We start from the raw sequence: 10,865 nt of genomic DNA on the forward strand, positions 1-10,865 counted from the left end.
TTTTTCAAATACTTCGAGATGACAATGTTTCTGATGAGGAACCGTGTCAAATTTGGATCTCTCTTTAGAATCGACTTCCAAATCTCGTTTTGACCATCTCGGTAAGCCTGAGTATTGAAGATATTCAACAAGTCATAGAAAGGCTTACTGTTCAAGTATTTGAAGATACAGGCCCTCCAAGTTTCGACAGGAAGATGTTCGGGTTTAGAAGGAACTGCTTGATTTTGGAGTTTAGTAATCTTCGCTCCGGATTCCTTCAGTTCCCTCGAAAGCCTCCCAATTTGACGTTCGAAACCATGGATACTCCCCTTAGCAACATCCAAATCCATGGAAAGGCGCTCGATCTCGGTGTTCTTCACTTTGGCTTCTTCCCAGAGCCTATCCCAAAGGCGATGAATCTCAGTATCCTTTGCTTTGGCTTCCTCCCTGAAGCCGGGAAAGATCGAGTTCATTCTTTTGATCCGAAAGGTTGACTCCACTTGTTTGTGGAAATTATCAGCAGCACTCCTGCAATATCGTAAAAATCGTTACGGAATCAGAAAGATTCCAAAAGGAGAAAAAGATATAAAATCAAAGGACTCACATTACTAATGAGTTCACAAAGGCTTCGTCGGGAATAAAATTAAAAACTCTGCTTTCTGCAGGCTTTTGGGCAAAAGTACACCATTCTAACACCTTGTCAAAATTGCCCATCATAAAGTCAAACTTTTTCAACTTCCAAGAAGGCTTGTACACTTCATCGTCGGGATGCGGACATTTTTTTCCTGGAAATAGCACCTTTGGCCTCCTGGTGAACCTCCTGATTCTTCTTCATCAGAGTGGAAGTAAGATGCACAAATACCTCCAAGACTAAGGAAGACTTAGCCGAAGGCACTAAAGGAGCCGTAACTGACGCCTTCAGGATCTAAACTTTGGAGGGTGGAATCACGCCCTCCTCTTTGGACCAAATGATTTGCTTCTTGGCCGAAGCAACCTTCTTAGCAGCATTGGCCTTAACAACGTCAGGGTTATATTTTGAAAAAAAAAAAAGGAAAAACATTATTCAAAAAACAGAATGACAAGATCCTAGGGTCTACGGGGCAACTAGAAAGAAAGTTGAAATGAAAATTTCAATTTTCTCTTGGAAACACTCCTGAGAGGTTTGTTGGCTTCCAAGGGATGAGATTCCTGCACCCAACAATGACTCTCTCACTTACTACCAAGTAACCCAAAGTGCATGAGTGGTTGATAGAGCCTGCACCCTCAGGTAGAAAAGTGATAGAATCACTACTTTGGAACCTCTTAGAAGGAAAACCAAGGGAAGACATCAAAAGGCTATTACGAAGGAACAACGGAAGGAACAAAAGAAAGGAGGAACTTACTTCTGCAAGTCTTCAACCGAAAGGAGTACCGAAACAAAGAGAGTCGCGAAGAAGAGCTCTGGGACTTCAAACACTGATGAGTTTGCAAAATGAGGAAACAAGAGTTGATGATCAGCAAATGGGTTTAAATAACCTCAAGAAATAAGGCATGGAAACATGATCCAATCAAATCAAGGGCAAAGGATGAGTGACGGTTTGAATACCGATCATTCAATCCAAGATCAACAGCTAGCAATCAACGACCCTTCGGATTTGACAAAAGGAGAGATTAAAGCCATCATATGCATCCACGTGGAAGTTTCGGCGCCTGTTATGAAAGATGTGCGACTCGAGAAGTGAACCGTCAACCAAAGGAACAAATGCGAAGGGATGTTTGATTTTCTTTGGGTGATTAACCTGGAAATAAATGCGAATGGACATTTGAGTTTCTTCAGATGATTAACCAGAACACAATACTAGGAAAATATGAAGAAGTAAAGGCGGACCAACAAGAATGGGAATCGGAATGTGAAAAGAAAACCAAAAGCTTAGGGAAATTCCAAGAAACTTCCAGAAGTACGAGGCTTCAGGAACATTCCAAATGTGACCTCCGAATGAAGCATCGGTTTCAATTGAATGAGACTTCCGAAAACGAGGCTTCGGGAACGTCCGAATAAGACCTCCTAAACGAACATCGGTTTCGACTGAATAGACTTCCAAGAGGTAGACTTCGAAGCTACCAAGTAAGGCTTCAGTACGGAACATAGGTCACGCTTGAACAAGGCTTCAAAGAATAAGGCCTACACATTCTGGATGTCTATGAAAGGGAACCCCAATGGATTTATCATGACTACAATTACTAAATTCCAAAGACAATGAAGTCAAAAGATCTTTTCGTTACAGCATAAAGCGGCCATAGGGGGCCAACCCTTACAAAAAAAAAAAGAGAAAAGGAAAAGAAGACATTTCATTCTTGAGCAGGTTCGTGAACAGGCGTGGCCGAAGGATCCACTGCTGGGGCTTGCTCCTGAGGGTTATGATTTTTGCTAGCCACTTCATATTTAGGGAGAGTTGGAGAGTCACTAAGATAGAGATCTATGTCTGGGTTGGCAGGACGAGGATCATCATCAGACCGAGCACACTCTAGAAGAGGCATTTCAAGCTTCTCGAATGCTTCCGGATGGCAAACTGTCTGAAAAGGAGTACTGTCAAAGGAGGGGTCAATCGAGAGAATGGCTTTCCATACGTCATTCTGTCCATCTCTATAGGCTTGAGTGTTGTAGGGAATCATCAAGTCACTAAAAGGAACGCTATTCAAGTATTTCTGAATGCAGGTTTTCTTGGTGCTCTCGGGAATCATCTACTCAGTCGTATCATGTCAGATTCGGATACGTCCATTCCTCCCATCCCGAGATCCTTTCTGGTATCCTTCACACTAGAGTCAACGTATCCGACTCTCTCAAATACGGACTCCTCAACCCTATTGGTCATCCACAAATAGTATATGGGAAGCTCTCACGTCCTTTCACGGATATAACTCACCGGTCTCAAGCGCCCGTGAGCCCAAGTCTAGCTATTTGCAACCCTACCAATGAATGGCCCCTTTCGGGTATCCACAGTGTGATTTATGTCCTCTCACGGATATAATTCACCGGTCTTGAGCGCCCATCAAATCACACTACTACCACGGGTTGTTCGGTCTCAATGCCCTTCCGATTCGGGTCTGATACAACAAGGACATCCTAGCCAACACATCTAGACAAGTCCTATGTATATCATCCAATAATCCAGGAAAGCGTCGATGGGCATCTTCGAAGAACATCCCATACTATTCCCTCTGATGTCCAAGGACAAAAATGTCAAAAGGACATTCCCCAATCCCAAATCATACTTATCCAATCACATTCTCAATTTCATCATATCATACATACATGATACATCATCATATTGAAAGATACGTCATAACATCACATGATCAAGTGTATAAGTAAATAACAAGAATGAATAGACATGATAAACAAGAGTAAATAAACATGATGCTACTGTCACAAGGTACCTGCAGTAGTCATATGATGTCCAAATACAACCAATAAGCTAAGCCTACTAACTGGTCAACATCAGTGTAATAATCACATGGTCTATGTTATATGGGTATAACCATCCTTACCTTAAGTCGCGACGATGATAATCCAATAATCTCAAAAGAATGATCCAAAGATGGTATTAAGACCCTAGACAAACATAAATGAAAGATTAGAAAAGAAATCGGGAAAATCTGAGGTCAAACGGGTTGATTGTAACAGATTGGTTGACTAACTTGGTCGACTGGGTCAGTCGACCAAGTGAACAGTGCGGGGCTGAATAGTGAATTTTTATCTGAAACCTAGCTTCTGGGGCTCGGATCGATCCGAAACTTGGACGGATTGATTGTAACAGTATAAGAACACTATCTAGCAAGTAATTAGCATAATCTAATGGTCTAAATAGAAATCCCCAAATTGAAACCCTAAGTTCTAAAGACAAGAATCATCGCATCAATTGAAACTAAATGAAATTGCAATGGAAATGAAGGAATTAGCTAGGGGAATTGATGTGCAATAGATTAGGATTATATGCTAGCATAGAAAATAGACTTAGCATACTACATACTTCAGTTTAGGACAAGAATACAAGAAGTTAAAAAGAGAATCATAGAAATGCATATGCAAGAATCAGAATGATAGCATAGCATAGGTAGAAATGAAATGAAATGAAATCATGCATTAGCAAGGAATTAACACTTGAAGTGATGGTTGCAAGGTTGCAGCACCAACTCCAAGGTTACACAGCATGAAGAAGAAGAAGAGAAAAGAGTAGAATAGAGAGCAAGAGAGAGGAATCATACCTTGTAGGTGCAAATGGAAACAAGAGGCAATGATTGGCAATGAATTGAATGGAATAACCTTCACCACTACCAAGGAAGTGCCTTGGGAAGCTCTCTCCTCATTCTCAGCAAGCTAGAATTTTAAAATATGGTTCAAGACAGGAGGCTCCCTTAAGTAGAGAAGAGAATATCCAAAAAGCATCCTTTTCTCGGATTTGGGCATCCTTTGGTCGACTGGCTTGGTCAACTGGCTTGGTCAACTGGCCCAGTCTGTCACATCCTCCCAGCCAGTACCCTAACTGGCATACCCGAGAGTGTGATCCACAGCCCCGAAGATCAAGTATCGAGGAAATCATCCTCCCACATATTCAATAACATAATCATAAACAAGAAATAATCAAGGTTTAATATTATAAACAAGGTTCAATATAAGAAATGAATAAATAACATAGTCGATTACGGAAAATGATACCCAGATACCTATAGATATCAAAAGAAGTAAAGTGAGGCGGAAACTCACTCCACAAATACAGCGAAACGTTGTATAAGTCTAAAAGGAATAATAACTGAAATCAAAAGAAAGATAAACAAAACTAAGAGTCTTCTATCCTATAGATGACGTCTTCAAAATAGTGGACTTCATCAATCCAACTGAGATGTTCCAACTCCACGTTGCCTTTAATCGTAGTACGGAACTTGATCAACTGAGGGATCATCAGAGTAATCTTGATTGTCGCCAACACCTTGCGTGTAGTACGCTTCATCGACTTGCACTTTAGTGTACTGTCCGTCATAGTAATCAGTACCTGTAGAATAGTCTAACAAAACAATATACAAAAAGAAATGAGTTTCGAAGAAACTCAGTAAGGTAGTTAATCCATAACAACAGAAATAACATGTGGCAAAACATAGCAAGATGCAATGTAGTATGAAACAGATAATGTATGTATGCATCTAAACTCTATGTATGTTGGTCTCTATTGGCAGACATGCTTTAAGTCATAGCACCATACTTCTTTGGGTAGGTCACGCATACGGCTCCTGTTGGTAGTGGGTCAAGCATCCCTCTCGGACATTCCATGGCTGGGGGTTAAGTCATCTCTCTCTCACATTAACATTTGGTCTAAGTACCAGCGCATGTCAGGGTAAAGCCTATCCCAATGCAAGTCATCTACTCAGTTACATCAACTCAGGTCCAAATACTTCCATTCCTCCCCTCTTGGGATCCTTTCCGGTATCCTTTCCACTAGAGTCAGCGTATCCGACTCTCTCAAATACGGACTCATCAACCCTATTGGTTATCCACATATGGTAAACGGGAAGCTCTCATGTCCTCTCACAAATATAACTCACCGGTCTCGAGCACCCATGAGCCCAAGTCTAGCCATATGCAACCCTCCAATACATGGCCCCATAATGTGATTCCCGTCCTCTCACGGGTTGGTTACCAGTCTTGAGCGCCCGTGAATCCCCATTGCTGCCACGGGTCGTTCGGTCTCAATACCCTTCCGATTTGGGTCTGATATAACGGGGACATCCCAGCCAAACACTGCTAGACAGCCCTAGGTATGACAAACAATAATTCGGGAAAGCGTCGATGGACAACCCCGGAAACATCCCATACTATTTCCGATAATGTCCAAGGACAGAAGTGTCAAAAAGACACCTCTCAATCCCAAATCATACCTAATCAGATACAATCCCAGATCAGTCATGACATACACAGTCAACACATCATCATATAAAATAGAGTATACAATCATGATCTAATCATTAGACAATATAGTAATAAGCAATTCTTATAAGCTTGAATAATGAAAAGAAAACATAAGTAAAGTGCTACTATACTTACAGTAGTATATCAGAAGTATAAAGTACAAGAACAGTAGTTAAACTCAGAGTTCCATAAAGTATAAACTCAAGAGTATGCGATCTATGTAATTAAAGATAACTGTCCTTACCTTCTAACTCGTAAAGGAACTTAGGGAAATCGAGTAAGACCTTGACTAAACCTGAGAAGAAAGTCTTAAACAAGTGTATACAACATGTTAGGAAAGATACATAGAAGGAAAGATCTCAAATTAATCAAAACAGACCAAGAATGAGGTTGTTGTACTCATTGGTCGATTGATTGGTCTACTGCCTCAGTCGACCAATGAGTCGACCAATAGAGACAGTGGCCTTCAAGAATCAGAATTTTTAGATTAAGAAACCAAATTTGGTGGTTCAAAAGGGTACAAAATAAGGGGGAAACTATAATGGTAGCATCCTAGTATATAGAGGACATCAAACCACCACCCAAACCAAGTTTCCAAGTTACAACTTAGGAACCAAAAGGTTAACCTAATTAGGTTAAATCATGGATCATGAAGAAAATACAGTATGATCAAGGATAAAGAATTATAGGATGATAGGATAAAATTCTTGTAAGGAAAACACATTGATTGGCTATTAACAGGGTCAATAACATATATCCAAGAATTAGGGTTTCACCCTTTTTGGCTCCCATGAAAAGGTTGAGATCACAGGAGGAAGGGAAGTAAATTGTTGGCCAATAACAACAAGAAAAACTATAGAATATTAAATTTAGATCAACCTAGATATTACCCATGAGGTTTCCCTCACATGGGAGGTTACCGAAAGGTTTCCAGAAAGGTCATACAAGGGTTAGGGTTTCAAGGGTTAGTTCGGCTAGGGTTGAGATCATGACGATGATCATAAATCTCAAGGAATCGAATGAGATCATGGAATAGATGGTTGCAAGAATGCAGCATCATCTTCCTGATCTCAACCAAGAACAGATAGAAAGAAAAGAGATCATAAACATACCTTTGATGCGGGAGGATGAAGATCACTTGAGTTCTTGCGAGATATCAACCAAGGATGCTAGGGAATTGATTAAAATGGAGTTCTAACTCGTTCCAGAGGCTTAGGAGGCAGATGAGGCGGAGTATTCCCGAGATTAGACTTAAATAGAGTAGCCACGACCTAATTTTCAAAAACATAATCAATTGGTCGATTGATTGGTTGAGTGGTCCAGTCGATTGATTGGTCGACTGGTCCAGTCGACCAATAAGTCGACCAATCAGAACAACAACTTCAAAACAGGGAATTGAAGGCTCAGATCAAGTCCAAACATCAAGGGGTTTTGCACACACCTAAAGTGACATACCTAGTAGGTAGAAATGCCTTCGAACCAATACAGAGAGCACTCCAAGTCCATCAACTAATCCGATCTTCATCAGGGTGCAGTTTCCATAAATGGAACACTGACATCAACACTCATAGATTTCAATTCAGCCACCAAGTCTTCTACTGAAATGGCCCAAAGCTGACTTCTTGCCTTACTTCGGGTTGCTGGACCTACAAACAACAGGGTTTCCGGGTCAGGGTTAGGGCTGGGTTTCACACAGTCGACCAATTCAATCGACCAAGCATGGACAACATGCTTGATCCAGGGAATTGAAGGGCTAGATTGATCCGAATTGAGTTGGGTTTTCTCCTACAAGTCAATCAACAAGTCTAGATTAGAGAAATACCTTCGAAACAAGACTGAAAGCACACCAAGAACTTCAACTAAGATTCCCCTTTTCTAGGTGCAGTTTCTCATTGAACACTGACTGTCACATCCTCCCAGCCAGTACCCTAACTAGCATACCCGAGAGTGTGATCCACAGCCCCGAAGATCAGGTATCGAGTAATCAACCTCCCACATAAACAATAACATAATCATGAACAATAATAATCGATGTGCAACAGATAAACCAAAGATCCAAATAAGGAAAGAATACACCATGTATATGATCAGAGTACGAAAGATAATCAGAATGTCTAAATCAATAAGTAAAGTGAGGCAGAATCCCACTCTACAACCAGCGGAAAAGTAGTTCTAAAAGAAAAGGAACAAGATAAAATCTAATCCCAATAGCAGGTACAATAGGTAACTAAATTGTTCTCAATCTTATAGACAACGTCTCTATAAGTATAAATCTCATAAATGGCAAAAGGGCGCTTCCATTCTATGGTCGGACTAAGCATCGTACGGAGCATAACCACCCGCGGAATCTTCAGTGTAATTGTTGTAACCGCAATCACCTTCCTAGAGATATGCCTCTTCTCCTTGTGCTTCTTCATACGAGCAGTCATGATACTCAGAACCTGTAGAATAATCTAACAAAACATTGTACAAAAGGAATGAGTTTCAAAGAAACTCAGTAAGGCAGTTAAACCGTAATAACATAAATGGCAGGATTTCAAAGCAAACATAAATGCAATATGGTATGAGACAAACAATGAATGTATGAATCTAACTCTATGTATGCTGGTCTCTATTGGCAGACATGCTTTAAGTCATAGCACCATACTTCTTTGGGAAGGTCTCATCACACAACGCCTTTTGGTAGTGGGTCCGGCATCCCTCGGGACATTCCATGGCTGGGGGTATAGGTCACCGCTCTCTCACATCACCATTGGTCTTAGTACTGGCGCATGTCAGGGTAAAGCCTAGCCAAATGCAAGTCTTCTACTTAGTTATATCAAGTCGGATCCGAGATACGTCCATTCCTCGCCCCGGCGATCCTTTCCGGTATCCTTCACACTAGAGTCCTCATAGTCCCTGACTACGGACTCATCAACCCTACTGGTTATCCACATATGGTAAACGGGAAGCTCTCACGTCCTCTCACGGGTTGGTTACCGGTCTTAAGCGCCTGTGAGCCCAAGTCTAACCATATGCAACCCTACCGATAAATGGTCCCCACAATGTGATTCCTATCCTCTCACGGGTTGGTTACAGGTCTTGAGCGCCCATGAATCCCCATTGCTACCACGGGTCGTTCGGTCTCAATACCCTTCCGAATCGGGTCTGATATAACGGGTTATTCCTAGCCAAACACTGCTAGACAGCCCTAGGTATGAAAATCAATAGTTCAAGAAGGTGTCAATGGGCATCTTCGGAGAACATCCCATACTATTCCCTTCGATGTCCAAGGATAGAAGTGTCAAAAGGACACCACTCCTTCCCGAACCATACTTAATCAATCACAATCACAAACCAATCATATCATGTACATTTACAGTATATAGAAAATATACCATAATAAGATCCATCTCATATACAGTTAACAATTAAAGACATTCATAAACTAAAGAAAGCAAGTAAATAATACAACTGTAATTGAAGTAAATACAACAGTAATATATTCATAAAAGAATCTAATTATGGTAACAAATCCGAAAGATTCTAATATAGAAACTAAAATCACACAATCTATGCTATTATAGAAGTAACCATCCTTACCTTTTATAACTTGCAAAGGAATTTTAAGAATTCAAGTAAGACCTTGACAAACTTGAGAAGAAGGTCCTAAACAAGTGTATACAACATATTAGGAAAGATCCCTAAAAGAAAAGATATCAAAACATCCAAAACAGACCAAATGCGGAGTTGCTTGTACTCATTGGTCGATTGGATTGGTCATCGTCTCGATCGACCAACAGAGACAGTGGCCTACAAAATCAGAGTTTTAAGAATAAAGAACCGAATTTGGTGGTTCAAAAGGGTACTAAACAAGGGGTAAACTACATTGGTAGTATCCTAACATAAAGAGGACTTCAAAACATCAATCGAATCAAGTTTTAGAGTTACAAATTAGGAAATAAAAGTTACCATAATTAGATTAATCATGGTTCTTGAAGAATTAAAAATAAAAATCATAGACACGAACAATAGGAGAATGAATCGTTGATTTTGATAAAGATATCATAGAAGGCATACATAGGTCTTCAAGAAATAGATCTAAGAACCTGAATCTAAATAAGGAAACAAAACTTACCATAGATGTATCAGTCATGATACTTGAAGAAAGCATGGTATGATAGAGGAGAAACAACTAGAGATTGATAGATCATGGATCATGTAAGGAAAACACAGCGATTGACTACTAATATGGTCAGTAAAATAGATCTAAGAAGATCAGAATTTAAATCAAAGACAAACGAAGACAAGATCATGATTTAGATCATGATTCCTTCAAAAGCTTGCAATGATCATGATTACGGACATTGCTTTAGCCATTAATCCTTAGGAAGATCATGAGAGATAAGTTTAGAGATGTTTGCAACAGAGAATGCAGCATCTCCTCTTCTGTCTCAACTCAAAAAGGAAAGAAAACAAGGATGAAGAAGAAGAAGAAAGTGTAAACATACCTTTTTGTATAAGAACACAAGTTTTGACGAAGATCCGTCAAGATAAACACCAAGAGTGCAAGGGAGATGACTTGCAGAGGTCTTTGGTTCGTTCCAAAGAGTTTGGAGGCAGAAAATACGAAGTAGACTCGAGATTGGACTTAAATAGAGCAAGCAATACCTAATTACCAAAGACAGAACCCATTGGTCGAGTGGATTGGTCGACTGGTCCAGTCGACCAATGAGTCAACCAATTAGTTCAACAAGTTCAAAACAGGGAATTGAAGGCTCAGAACAAATCCAAACATAAAGGGGTTTTGCACACACACCAAGTGACTTACCTAATAGGTAGAAATGCCTTCAAACCATGATAGGGAACACTCCAAGTCCATCAACTAATCCGATCTTCATCAAGATTCAGTTTCCATAAATAGCACATTGTCATCAACACTCATGGATTCAAAGCCAGACACCAA

This window comes from Hakea prostrata, chromosome 1 (genome assembly GCF_041222555.1).
Source record: "Hakea prostrata isolate BN-2017 chromosome 1, UWA_Hpros_2, whole genome shotgun sequence".
NCBI lineage: Eukaryota > Viridiplantae > Streptophyta > Magnoliopsida > Proteales > Proteaceae > Hakea > Hakea prostrata.